The 15595-nt window shown below is 31.1% G+C and overlaps 1 pseudogene; it reads left to right on the top strand.

Moving 5' to 3' along the window:
• The first annotated feature begins 669 nt into the window (after positions 1-669).
• LOC112603589 lies at positions 670-9105 on the top strand (annotated as a pseudogene).
• Positions 9106-15595: the final 6490 nt, after the last annotated feature.

Genomic DNA, 15595 nt, shown 5'->3' with positions numbered 1-15595 from the left:
AAAACTGCTACATTTCGGTTTGTGGCGACAGTAATAATGAATATTATCGCCTTTATTTTTAGTATCCAAATAACTTTAATAATGTCGAATACATTATCATATCATCTTGTATTAACCTAAACGATTGATTTATTTCAATATTAATATTATGATAACTATAAATATAAATATATAAGTATATAAAACTATTTATATATAATATACTCGTATATACCCTATATTATTATTATACTACACTGGCGTGCTGCTTAACAACACACAAAAAAATGAACTTTAAGCGTTTGATATGAACACACGATGTTAAAATCAAATCTTGTTGGTATATTGGAAAAATATAATTTTTTATTAAGTAATAATAAAATAAACACCCGGCAAACGGAAAAAGTCAACATAAAAATCGTATTACATATTTACACGCTCGAAGGTATCATTCGAAATTAATTTCCTCGTTCAACACCTATCACCGCGACCTTCCATACGATTTTCAATCGCATAGGCCGATCCAAGTTACGTATTTCTACGTAGGTATGAATTATTATTATTATTATATTATTTTTACTGAACTATTTCGCTCTGATAACACGTCACTAGTGGCGGCGGCGCATCAACGGACAGGCCAACGTATATAAGACGAGGAAACAGACCGGTCATTCAATGCGCACACTGTGGTTATGTGCTCAACATAATATTATAAACAGATCTCGCAACACAGTCCGTTTTTAGTGTACTGCTACTGCTGCCCAAACGACTAGTCTTCGCTTATTCTTTCTCAGTACGCGTAGTTCGGTTTAATTTTCAATTTCGTATTGATCGCGTTTTACGTTTCCGTTCGATCCGATTTCGAGTACGGCTCGACGCGGCGTTCATGTTCCATATGTGCAATAGTATATGTATTTAAATATTAATATTATACTGTACGCACACATACATAACCTGATAACATACCACACGGACATCTATAATAATACTTCGTTGTCTAGTCCAGCACATGGCGGTCAGTAATGAGCTCCAGCAGACTACAACACAAAATATGGACGAAACGGAATCGTAAGTGTAACCAATTTATCAACGCGTTTTTTCTCATTGTAAAAGACTAGGTATTCATTCAGGTTGTTATTCGTTTGAAAATTAAACAAAAAATGTTATATCTTTTCATTCGCCGCACGTTTAAATCCAATCTTTCAATTGTTTGATATTCCTTTGACCGAATATTCTATTTCGGTTTCAGATAGTTTTTATGTTTATTTTTGGTTTCGTTTTATTAGACATTATATAACATATGCCAACATTAAAAGACTTTTATGTATGTCAACGTGAACCAATACGTTGGATCAAGCGATATTATAGTATCTGATTGGGGCTCACATTTTCCTGAAAAATTATTTATTTTTTGAATACCGCTTGGATTGTCTTTAAACATTCGTGTGTTATTGCCACGTACATTATTCGTGTGTGTATATGTGTACCATAAATCAGACATAGAACTGTGAACTAATGTTATCGACTTTGATGAAATAATAATAATTGTTACACTAACCTTCAATAAAACATTAATCTGAATATGTGATAAGTTTATAAACTTACACATTGTTACTGTGTAGACATCCAATAATATGACTGACTATATAATGTTATTGTGTTTTATTCACTAGGTTGTGTAAGCATTGTTAATTAGATATTATTAACTACAACATTTTTGGCTTATAATTAAAAAACAAAAAATTTCGATTATCGTGTATCAATGAAATACGAAATCGACTTTCGTCTGATTTACTGTCATGTCACAAAAGAGATCCTAGGTCTTCATGAAAAGGATTAGAGAGACAAAAATAGTGATAAAAAATTACTTCAAGAAGTAAAAGGGTAAACGAAATGATAAAGTAGTCAGAAAAGGTCTGAAGTTAAAATTTATAAAAAAAAAAAAAAAAAATGAAATAAGCGCAAATCTGTAGTGTCCACATACTCATAAAAATAAATATAATACGAGTATATTCACTAAAGGGTGAAGTTCTTATAACATATCCTCTCCGGAATTACGTAATGGAAAAACGTTGAAGTGTAAAAAAAAGAGCATCATTTGTATCCTTTTAAAAAAAAACTTTTGAGATTTCACCACGCTAGCAATAGAACATAAAGCTCGTATCGGGATAATAGTTTTCATGAGATATTGAATGAAAATCGACATAATCTCTATGCCTTCTTAACATCGTGACATACTAAGGTACATAGACAAGATAATAACTTCTGAGAACTATGATCGTAGTCATAATACGCAATCAAACGGTTCTTTTGATGATAATTTTAAACCTAAAAATAAAATATAATATGCATTACACATGAATATTTCTATTTAAAAGTAATAAATAATAATCGCTAAAATACTGTACAAACTACAAAGTACTGCTAAAGATCGATTACTGCAGATACCCGAGTCACCAATATAACTTTTACAGTCGATATAATATGAATTTGAGCGATTCGTCCAAATATTTATAAAAGTATTTTTACCGTATATTTGTACTTAAGTAGTTCACTACTTTATCTACATTTATTATTTACACTTATTATTTTTCTTTTTTACGTATTTTTAAACTCACAGAAATCGAAAAGGAATCACTAAAAGTTTATTGTAGTCGTCGAAAATTTATTGATACTAAATCGAGTAAAAAATTGTCTCTTTTATTTTTAAAGGTTGATATATAAAAAGTTTAAAACTCAATCTCGAACGTCATATTACAAAGATATTTGTGAAACGTTTTGACAACGTTCCGCGTAAAAAAAACTGTTATTGACAGTATCGGCTTTATTTTATAACTTAGAATAAATTGCTATTTTTGTCTTTATACAATAGTTATTGAGATGTTCACAGCTGCGAATTTATACGTTTTGGATAACGTCCCGTAATGATAGTTCAAATACATTTTTGAACATAGCATCAATGAAAATCTTCAATATACGTGGCAATTTTAACAAACCGTGTTCAAAATCGAAAATATAATAAACATTCACATTTATTAAACAATTTAAAAGTTTTGAAAATTGCCAGACAATTAGATCTGTTTCAAAACTGTTTATGAAATATTATCAATTTCCTTCAAAAAAATAAACTGAAACATAAGTGTGCGTACGTGTACCGACTTTAAAACGTGAAAAAAAATCGTTAATCGAACAATATTATGTAGGTATTTGAAATTAATATAAAACTCAAGTCATTAACTTTCGAAATTACCGTGGTAGAAGTTAGGTATAATACAAGAGTTATTCTTGACAGGAATGTGAACTTTTAAGGCTGGAATGACCACGTTTCGGACGTGAATTTCCGAAGTCTCCCTCCGCCCGTAGTGAAAACGAAAAAATCACGTTATTTCTAAAATCCCGAAACATAAATAGACGCGTATGGCGTGAATACATTATTATAATCATCATCGTAATATTATTAATATCGAGATATAATAATCGGGTATTTTCCGTGTCCACAGATCGTGTCCGAAATGCGTTTTCGACCGCCTGCCACCGGAAATGATCCGGTTCATATTCCGGAAGCAGTCCACTGACGACCTGCTGCAGGCGTCCGCGACCACCGATCGTTTGTACCGAGTGGCCCAACACCACATGTACGCTTCGGAAGGTGCGCTACTAGTGCGCGGTGGCCAGGACACAGCGGCCACGGTGACACGGACGTACGACGTGCGGAACGTAACGTCGCTGTACCTGGTGGACGTGTACGACTTTGACCGCGACGTGCCCCGACAACTGAGGTGGAACGACGAACGCAGTGACGACGGCGAACGTAGCAACGGCGACGGTGACGACGACGACGTCGACGATGGCTGCGGTGACAGTGAACGCAGCGACAGTGAGAGTGGTGGCGGACGGACGTCCGCGTTGGAAGTGTTGCACGTGGGTTACGGCCGAGACGTGCAGTACGCAAACCTGCCGGCCGACGGCCTTCGTCGCCTGTTGTCCGGCGTCCGCGCCCGGCGGGTGTGCTTCAGCAACGTGGTGATGACGGCCGACGACGTGGCCGACGCGGTGACCGCTATCGCAGGGCCCGCGACGACGTATGGACGGCCGCAAACGGAAGAGACGACGACGGAGCGATGACGGCGGCTGACGACACCTGCTGACGATGCAGCTGACGGCGGCGACGACGGCGACTGCCGGCCACCGGTGCTCAGGTGCTCGCACGACCGGGCTGACGATCGCAAGGTGGTCGACCTCATGGAAGCCGTGGAGCGCACGTGCGCAGGTCTGCTGTCCGAGTTCAGGGTGACGATCCGCCGGCCGTCGCCGCGCGCGTACGCCGTGTACCCGGTGTCCCGTTGCGGGAGCGCGGCCGACTGGGACGACGCGGCCAACGCCGCGGACGCGGTGGCCGCCGAGACGCCCGAGGACCTGCTCGCGCTCACAGCGGCCGACTGTTCCGGGCTGGGCCCGACCGCGTACAAGCGGTTGGGTCTCGCGTGCCGCCGGTTGCGCCGGTTGACCATGAAGGCCGCCCGGCAAGTGGACGACGACGGGTTCGCCGCCGTGGCCGGTATGCCGTCACTCCAACACCTCCACGTGGAAGGCATGTCGAACGTCACGTCGGACGGCTTGCTCAGCGGTAAGTCCAGCGATGCGTTTCTTATAGATAATGTTATATGTAATTATTTTTGATTTACATTTGTGTCCGTCGAGGTGTCGCGTACCTCATAAAATCGTCGTCAGACTACGTTGTTATATCGTAAAAATGACCATAAAGCGCACGATAATGATGTAAAATCGGTCGGGTTAATTAGGTGAACATTTTAAAATGTCGACACGTCATATTGACGTATTTAAAGGCTTTCGGTCGCGGACCCAATTCAGACCAACTACTAAAAGGTATTGATTTAATGATTGCGGTGGCGGGCACTGCGTTAGACGTGTGCTTAAATTCCGCAAATCGTATCAGCAAACGTCGAGTGTGAACGACGCACTCGAGTGATTCGCGAATCGATGACACGAAATGAATATTATGACGTTTTATGATAATACGTAATATTTTTTTTTTTTTTTTACCGGCCGTTTTAATCGGTGTACCACATTGATTGCGAGTATTACGCGACGCCGTGGGATAGAACCCACAGTAGATTATTGTTAAGCCCGCGTTAATTTTTCGAATTTACTATTCAAATAAACACCAGAGGCACGCCGAACAAGCGAAACGGTTATATTAATATTTACATTTTGTTAATTGCGTTTTCACTCATAACCCGTAATATTCGTCCGGATCTCAAGCGAAATAAATCAATTAAAAAACATCTGGGCTCTGTGTAAAAATCGAAAAATATTATTTTGTTTTATAATACGATGTATTTTTGAACGATTTCAGATTAATAACGATAATTATTATTATTAATTATTATTCACGATTTTCGCCGATGCGAGGGACACAAGACTGGTGTTTTTACCCAAGCCGTTTAAAGTTGTTGGATAATGATTATTTTTATCACCCATTACTAAAATATTATATTATCATTCGTAAATCAATATAATATTATTTCGAAGTTATTTTATAAGCTTCAAACATTCAAAATCGGATTATGTTGAAATATATACGTTTGTCACATTGTCCTGCAAGTTGTAAATTAATAATATTGGTATATTATTATTATTTACTGCTGTAATAATTTATTACTATTTCAAAACCAGGTATTGAAACACTATGCAAATAAAACATAATATTAATTATTAATATTAATTATAAATTATTTTAACAAATTCACAAGAACATCACGGTGTTTGAAAACGTCAAGGAAACTGATAAATAATATTATTTTCGTATTATCTATTTAATATGCAGTTTTTTACAAAAGTTTTGTTCGGAAAAACGTTTTCCTTTTTTTATAGACGCAATAAATATAACGATAATAATTGTAACATTTTTGTTCCAAATTCGTTTTTGGGGACCCATACGGTACACACAGTATAATTTTGCAATCGTGATTGAATATAGATTAATAAAAAATCAGAATAGATGTTAACGGACCATATGAATTTATTCGCAAAATAATATGGAGAATGTTTGGAATTGCATAAAAAAACAAATAACAAAAACTAGGCGATTGAATAAAAACCAACACAAATCGATTTTGACAAATCCGGAACCGTATGAGCATGCTACGAGTGCATCCTCGTGTATTATATAGGTCGTATATTATATTGTGTATACCTACGCGAAGGGTGTATTTATATGCTGACTTCAAAGGAATGTTTAAAGTTGCACAGACGATAGTCGTCCATATTCTTTTCACACGTATTACAGGAAATACAATAGGTGTCTGTAATCTATATATTTATTATATACTGCAGATATTCGTTTATTATATATTGTAGATATTCGTCCCAGACAATGAAAAGAATCGATTTCTTATACACTATAGTCTATAATATATGATAAATGATTGTGTAGAGTTTGTTTTATGCGATTTTCCTCAATTTCTGTATGATATTATTATTGTAGTTCCCGGATGTTGAAAACGATGTTTTTTTTTTTTTAATTTTTTAAGAAATGTCTCATAAAATTACATAACATAATGTGTTAAAGTATAACACTCGATGTCTCTGTTAATTGTTTTTTGCTATTTTTAAGAATCAATGTGGCTTAAGCGGGGTAGGTTCTACAACTTCTACACGTACTTCATGTACTTACTCGATTCTAAAATATATAATATAATTTGTTTAGAATAAATGTGGTTACGTACTCAAACTATTCTTGTAAATAAAAAAGATAGACGTTTTTACCAATTTATAATCTAAAGACGCAGGCGTCTGAAAATGTATCTGAAAGTACACGGGTAATTCATTTAAATACATTTAGTTGTGTATTTTCTACGTGTATTCATAAAATATGTCGCAAATATAAAAACGATGGGTAATAGCTAAGGAGTGTATCATACCTTAAATGTTAATTTCAATTAAACAAATAACTGCGGTTTATAATATTTGTCTCACGAATAGTTTTTCGCATTAAAAGCGATCGGCTAACGATGCACACGTTTTGACAATAGCGTATTTCGATATTTTGCTCAAACTTTAAGATTACAATATTTTGAACCCTACGAAAGTATGGCGATATACTGTCGTGATTCCGCAAGTCACATTAATGGCGATACAGGGCGAATAATATTACAAACCAAATGCAAAATATTGCTGAAAAATCTCTCAAATGTGTCCTCCTGCCCAATATAATCAAAGAAATGAATTAATAATGATCTATTCCATTATTGATGAGGCTTCTAACAATTATTTTTGCGTGGATAAACCTCATCCTCCCTCCCTCCAAGTGCCTCCGATCGTCGTTTCTATCCTCGCCGGCACACGAACGATAACGATACCAGGCAATGGAATTCCTGTTAACCTCTGTCCATCATAAATACTCATGATTCATAATACTGTCTAGCAGTTACCGCAGCCGTTGCGAACTATGCGGTTAAACTAAGTGTGATAATCGATAAGACCGAATTTCTACTTATCGTCGGCTTCTAGAAAGAACCACAGCTCGCTCGTATGAACTATTTTGGGTTGACAATGAAAGCGTCCAACCCTTTTACGATTCAAAAAATCAGTTCGTCCTTTGCGTGTGGTCCTGCCGCGTAATTAATGACGACGACGACGACAATGACGGAAATATATTATATATTTTATCGTATTGAATTGTCGATATATAGTCGTGGCTCATGTGACATTACTGTTTCGTTTGTTTCTCAGGTCTCGTGAGCGCCAACGGATTGCAGTCGCTGGGCCTGGCCGACTGTCCGTACGTGACGGACGACGTGCTCCGCAGGATCGGCGAGATGAGGCAGCTGCGTAGTCTCCGGCTGGACCTGACCGACTGCGACAAGACGACGGCGGCTGGCGTGACGGACATGCTCTCCGGCTGCGAGCGACTCCGCGAGCTGGACCTGACGCTGCCGCTGGACGCCGGTTACGTGGCCGCGGCCGCGTCCGCCGGCCGCCTGGACGGGCTCCGCGAGTTCCGGCTGACGTTCGAGCGACTGTCGTTCCAAGACCACCTGGACGATCAGCCGGCCGACGCCGATTGGCAACGGTCGCTGGCCGCCGGTTTCGCCGACCACGTCGAATTCAGCGTCCGACAGACGTTCACCAGGATCACCGTGACGGTCGACTGATTTCGGCCGCGTTCGCCACATCATCGTCGCGCCCACTGGTCGCGTGGTCGGCGCGCTAAGTCCGATAAGGTACGCTCGACCCGGTACGGCCCGAGAACGATATCGCCGCGATATTATCGTTTTATCGCCGGACGACGGCCCCGGAGAACTCTGCAGGGGGGTGCCGTTCGCGGGTGGATACGGCCGGTATGAACGTTGGCACGCCTATTTTTCCACTAGTTGCCATACAATTCGCAAACACTTCGACGGCCGACGCGTGAAAACCATAACGCGTACATTAGAATATCGCGTACTTACTCATATTTATATATATATAAATGTGTATTTTTGGTGTGCGCGACAAAAACTATTTCATTTTTTTTTTTTTTAAGTCGCGTTCAATTTAATATTACTCAGTAAACACGGCACGTACACACACCAAACACACATTATATCATACACATTATTATTTGAATTAGCCACCTTGATGAAAAAGCGGTTTTAAGATAAAGAAATAATAATAATTGATGCGCTTGCGTACGAACATTCCTATTAAAAAAAAAAAATATAAATTGTGTCACTTAGACTACTACACGAGATTAGTTCAGCTTGTTTGGAGACTTGTTTTTAGCCTATTTGTGAGCGAGAGAAAACTGTCGTGTCTTTTTAAGTGCCCATCACCACTGTCATCGTACGATAAGTCGATAATATATTATATCATCGAATTCGAATGAAATCAATATTGATTGTAACGCATGTCTGATACCGATTTTTTGCCAAGTGCGTGTCCACTGACTTTCGCGTTTTACAAAATAATAATATGCAGTCGCGCACACTGAAGTGCATCATAAGATCCTATATTACTCTGTAACCCATAAATAATGCACAATCGTTAACAAATATAATAATATCGTTATCGTTATTTTGTACATTTATATTATATTATATTAATTATTTTACTCACTCCTATACATATCATAATATCTTACTTTATAATATTATTGTCTCGTTATTATTATTTATACTATTTAAAACATATCGAAACTAGTCAAAAATAGTTGTTATCAATAATAATAATTATGTTTTCTTGATCTTATATTGTTTTTTTTTTTTTTTTTATTCAAAAAATTGTAAATATTTTAGTCATTATGCATGGTTTTTTTTTATTTAATATACTGAAATATATATTTTGATTCCTGCAAAATGACTAGTTGTTCTATTATCACTCGTAAGTCAAACGATAATGATATAATATGTACATATAATTAATACTTTCTCAATCAAAAGATTATCGTCTGATGGTTTTTTATTTAGCAACGGACAAACTTAATACCACATAAACGTTTCTCTATGACGAGTTCAATAATTATATAATGAACTCAATCAGCCATTGTGTACTTAATACCCACTCAGTCCATCGTTACGATTTAAGAATAGTAACAATTATTGAATTATTATAAGAATCATTGGACAATCGTTTGGTAATAAAAATATGCATCTCCATTTCAAGAAAATTTGATTTAAAAATAATATATTAAATATAATATACATTGGTTTATTTATAGCTTAAATTCGTATGGAATTTTATGACCATATTTTTCATATTATGCATCTGTATATATTTTAATATAAACTAAATATTTTGATCATGCTAAAGATGGATTTGCATTGTATATTATTATATTTTGTCTTATTACCGTAGAGTTTGATACCTAAAATACGACATTCTTCGGTTCATGGCATCGATGGGTATAGTATTTAACGTCTAATAGACACGTTTAACAATATGAATACCTACTTTGTTCTATCTTGTGGTACCAGTTGCAATTTTTAGTCGGATATTCGGCATGACTATCAACAACACGCGTCGCTATGGCTTTATTTCGCTGCACGGGTAGCTGAATTTGTTTTCAAGTTAAGTCTATTCAATTTTCAAGCCGTCCCTTTTCGACTTAAATTCCGCCCGAATTACATTTATTTGATATACTTGTTAGTTTAGCATGCTCAAAAAGAACCTCAAGTAAATAATGTATAACGGGTCATTCCGGATGATGGCTTATTTAAGGATTAGTCGATGAATGACTTGAATTACAATTATTCATATACATTGAGTAATGTAAATTTTTCTTAATTAAAAAAAAAAAAACAGACAATAATTTTGAATAAATAAAAGTAATAAAAAATTATAAGTTCTACACATACATTTGCTACTTGTTATGAAAAGCTTATGATTGAAATTAATATTCAAATTATGTGTACAACTATATAAACTATCAATATTTTTTATTATATTATTAAATAATTATACTCAAGTGTTAATATTAGTACGTAATTTACAATATATGTAGGTAATATCGTATTATAAATAGTAAAAATTCATTAAGAGAAGCTATTGATAATACTGAGACTGTAGTACAGTAATTATTACGTATAACTAATTACATGTCTTCATATATTTAAATACTTCCAAAAATAATCAAAATCAAGTTTATTACCACATTCGTTGAAAGATTTGTAGGACAGTTTTTAATGTAATTTTTCTTGGAAAAAATGAATTGGTTTAAATCTTCTATTTTGAGAATTTATTTAGAAACGGTTAAGATATAAAAGTTTAGGACATTTGATGGTACCTATTATTAAGTTATATAAGAACCAAAAGAGCATAAGCGCACGCCTCTCATTAAAAAAAAAAAATAATAAAAAATATTAGGAAATTTTGGTATGAACTATATATAGGTCTGTGACTGTTAAATACAAACTTTTTTTTTTTAATAAAACTTAGATTGCGCATTGTTTTATTTTTCATATAATTTAAGTATAATAAAATCGAAAAAATATAATTAAAAGTCAAACATTAAAATGTGACCTTGAATTCATTACTAAATCAAGATTTAATCCATGGATAAAGAAGTTATAATGAATTGGGATTTTTATTAAATTGTAGGTAATGCATTGATTTACAATTATCAATATTTAGAGTTACGAAGTTATTATTGAGCCATTCTTTAAGGCTAATTTATGCAATTTTAAAGATAATTTACATTTTTATTTGTCCTCATTAGGCTTATTAATTTTGTATCGCTATCTAACAAGATTAGTTAAGAGTATTGAATGGCGTTAAAGAGATAATTTATAAAAATAATAAGTAGATAAAATATAATCATCTTAGGAGATACCTAAAAGAAATTAAATTATAAGAACATAACGAAAACACGGAAGCAAAGGATAATCAAAGTCGAATATATATATAGGTTTTGGAATAAGGTTTTATATTTACCTAATTGTATTGAGTGTTTTGGCAAAGTCTAAATAAGTAATGCCTGTTTGAAAGTTGCAGTCAATGTACAAAGATCACACGATATTAAAATCATATTGATTAAAAATCGTAAAAATTAATTTGTTACTGTTATATGATTTTTTTTTTTAATAGACGATCTAATTTCTTGTGTTACGCAAAAAGTTATTAATTTGTAAATAAATTGATGGCTTATCTTTGTTTAATACATTACATGAATCGTAATCATCCCATCTATGTTTCCATAGTTAATTTGCATCCTATTTATAATTACATATCATGTATTTTATATTACATGCCTCTGAATATATTAGAATTATTAGATTGACTCTGGATTTAGTTATGCCATATCTATCTATTTATCGATTATAATTTTGACATCAACAATTTTAAATAATCAAAATATATACTCAATTGAATAATTAATTGTTTCTGCGAGAGTACTGGACTGTACTGGACTGTAAAACTAAAATGACTACAAAACAATAAAATAGCTTTATTGAATATTGGATTATTTAATATTTGTAAACTTTATGATAAGCACACTATAATTAGATCCAAAGATTGTCTTTTACTAAAAAGTTTATAGGTAATAAGTAATAACTTAAAAGTTAACATCTACGTAACGTAGATTAGTGTGAATAGGTTCATGGTTTAAATAGCTTAAAAATAATACAAATATTTTTAAAATCACATTGTGAATATTAAATGAAAATAATAATAATGTAAACGCAGTATTAAAATATTTGAACCCCACATGAATAATATTTTTGGCTTACAGTAAAATAACTAATATTAATTTAGTATTAAATTTCTGTACAATTTGAATTTTAGTTGAATAAAAAAAAAAAAAAAATTAAAATTAAATAATATATTAATTATTATATACATAATATAAACATTTTAATATTAATATTATTATTATTAATTTAATATGTTAAATTATTAATTATAATTTGTCTTCTATACAAAATATTGTATTGAGTTTTTATATTTCACAATAATTCATATTTTTAAATTTATTTATACCATAATATTTTAATATTATTAATAATTAAAAATAGAATATTTGGTTAAAACTAATTTTGTAAATACATACTATACATACTATAAAGCAGATAGAAATTTAAAATGTTTTTAACATTTAAATTTTTATTACAAATCTGTTTTACTACATTTTTGCAGTATTCCAAACATGATAAGATTATCACACCATTTTAAAATAATAAAAAAGTTAGAAATTTTGAAATATTTTAAATAATAGCAATGGTTATAAAATGATAATGCATAATATAAACTATAATATATAACAAAATATTATTTTTATTACATTTAAAAATACTTTTGTGATAAAATTAAATTAAATATCCTATTTTTAAACTTTGTTAAAACTTCTAAAGGTTTGCTTAATATATAAAACAAAACATGAAAAATACAAAAACTATTAAATTGAGCTTTCTTAGAAATACCGGATTATCGATATCTTTTTTTGACAATTTATAAATATTTAAAAATATTATGATAACAAAAAGTAAAAAATCATAAATATATATATAATATGTATATATAATTGTTATATTCCCCATACACAAAGTAGCTAGATACTCGAAGTTCAAACTTTTCGTTACTTAAGCCTAGTTTTAGATTAATATTGTAATCATTTATTTCCAAAAATAAATATTATTATTTATATTATACCAAATAAAAATATTATTGATATTAATAAATTCAATATAATTAAATATGTGTATAAACTTAGTTACACATACATTTTTTAATATTTACATACTTTAAAATTTGAAGGTTACTTAATTAAAGCAATTTGATATTTTATAGATTATGATAATATAGTATTAGTACGTATTTACAATATTCATATTTTTAAAATTTACTTTTTATTTAAATATTTTATTTATTTAATTAGGTATTAAAAATATAAATTTTAACTAAAACTATTTTTATATTGTGATAAGATAAATGTTATTGTATTGAAAGTGCATAATTAATTTATTAGTAATTAGTTTTTATACAAAATATTTTATTTCACTGCCTTAGAGTTAAGAAAATATCAACGTTTTGTTATTATCATTAATAATTTGTTAACAATATTTTGTGATATGTTTTAGGTATGTAATTAAATTTTAATTGTTTAAATCACTATAAAATATGTATTGTATTTTATGACAAAAGTGAACAAGGTTCAATATTTTACATTTTAACACATATACGCGTCACGTGAAAACTAATTATTAATAGATATACTATTATTATGAGTTATAATATAATTAATATTTATATATTACATTATGTTTGTATAAAATACAATTTTAATGATTAGAAATAATTTAAAACAATATGGCCATAATATTATGGTGGTATGGCGGTTAAAAAAGTTAGACGATATTCATTTGCTATGATTAGAATTAAATATTTATCATTCAAAAATTATTAAATTACATATTTTAAATGTATATTAGAAAAAAGAGAACTTTTTTTATGTTCGATAAAAATTCAAAACATATTTTTGTAATAAAAGATTATCGTTATAATTAATTAAAATATTTTTACTATAATGAACACGACCAATTCTAAACCGGTATATTTATAATAATGCTATGCATTTATTTTATACATTTAATTTAGTTAAGTATATAACGAGCATTAGAAATATCTCAGAAATTTGAGAACCTTGAAATTTTATATCAGATCAAATTATAATTTGATGAATTGCAATATTACTTAATCAATAATTAATTATACATGGCATATATCTTTGTAAGTTAATTACATGTTCAAAAAAGTTCTACTTCACGATGGACACAACAAATTGAAAAATTCCACACATTGTAAACATTGAAATGTTTAAAATAAAATAAAATAAAATTTGCATTCAATTGCATTTTTTTATGTAAGAAAATTTAAATTTTCTGGTTGAATTTACGACTTAAAGTTATTATTTTTAATATTTTAAAATTATTGTTATCTTTGATAATGTCATAAGAGTACAGTTTTAAATTCAATTTTGTGTTTGTCATATTACTATTGTTTATTATTCATGATATTTATAATTTTTTTTTTTTTTTTTAAATAAATTTACAATCTGTACCTTGGCACAATAAGTAAATTCGATAAAGGATAACATACAATTATAATATTAAAATTATATATTATAACTTATACGATATAAATCAGAAATAATATGTATTTTATAATTTTTTTATTTTTTTACATGATCATGTTTTATAATCATTATTTAATAATTTAATTATCATGTAGTGAAGACCCAACTGGTTAATTAACGTGGCATATAAATATTGTAAGCTAAATGTAGAGAACTACGTATTACAACATTAGTATATTAGTTGTATAACATAATTATTAGTATTCAATTATTATAATTTTATTAGATTATACTAAACTAATATACATTTAAGACATAGTTTAAAAATGGGTTACTTTGTTCAATTTATTTTTAATACAATAATATTTTTATATCCTTTTAAGCCTTATATATTTTTCAAATATTATAATACAGCATACATAGTACTTTTGTTGAACAACACTATATTTATCATATATTCTTAAATATATAAACTTCTAAAAAAAAATAAATATTATCACACTCAAATTACATTTTTTTAGTATTATTTACATAATAAATATGAATGTTATGAAAAATTCCATGATACAAATTAGTGGTACAAACATTTATACTAGTTTTATATAGATAATATTACATGCATTATCCATTACTGACGCATTCGTTTCGTTTGTGTTAAATACTAAACTTAATATTGACATATTAGTATTTAATATTGTGATTATTTATTTTTACAATCGTTAGAATGCTGTATGTATATTATTCAATAGTTGTGTATTCGAATGATTCTAATGACAAATTATACTCAAATAAATAACTTTAGGTCGTTAACTTGTAAAAGATAGAATATGGAAAAAGGGTTAGATTTTTTGTAAATTTCTCCAAAAGAACTACTCGTCGAAAAAAAAAAGGAGGATTTTATATAATCCTGTAGAAATGAAGTGCTCATTAATATTGAAGACAATAACTATAAAACACTGACAGCATTTGCTTATTTAAGAATACATAGAAGAAATAAGCTTACTTCTTTCATCACAGAAGATAAGCAATTTGAAGTATATAGGG

The sequence above is a fragment of the Melanaphis sacchari genome, unplaced genomic scaffold, assembly GCF_002803265.2.
Source record: "Melanaphis sacchari strain LSU unplaced genomic scaffold, SCAv2.0 Contig10_pilon_pilon, whole genome shotgun sequence".
Classification (NCBI taxonomy): Eukaryota; Metazoa; Arthropoda; class Insecta; order Hemiptera; family Aphididae; genus Melanaphis; species Melanaphis sacchari.
This window is presented reverse-complemented; position numbering and strand designations above follow the sequence as displayed.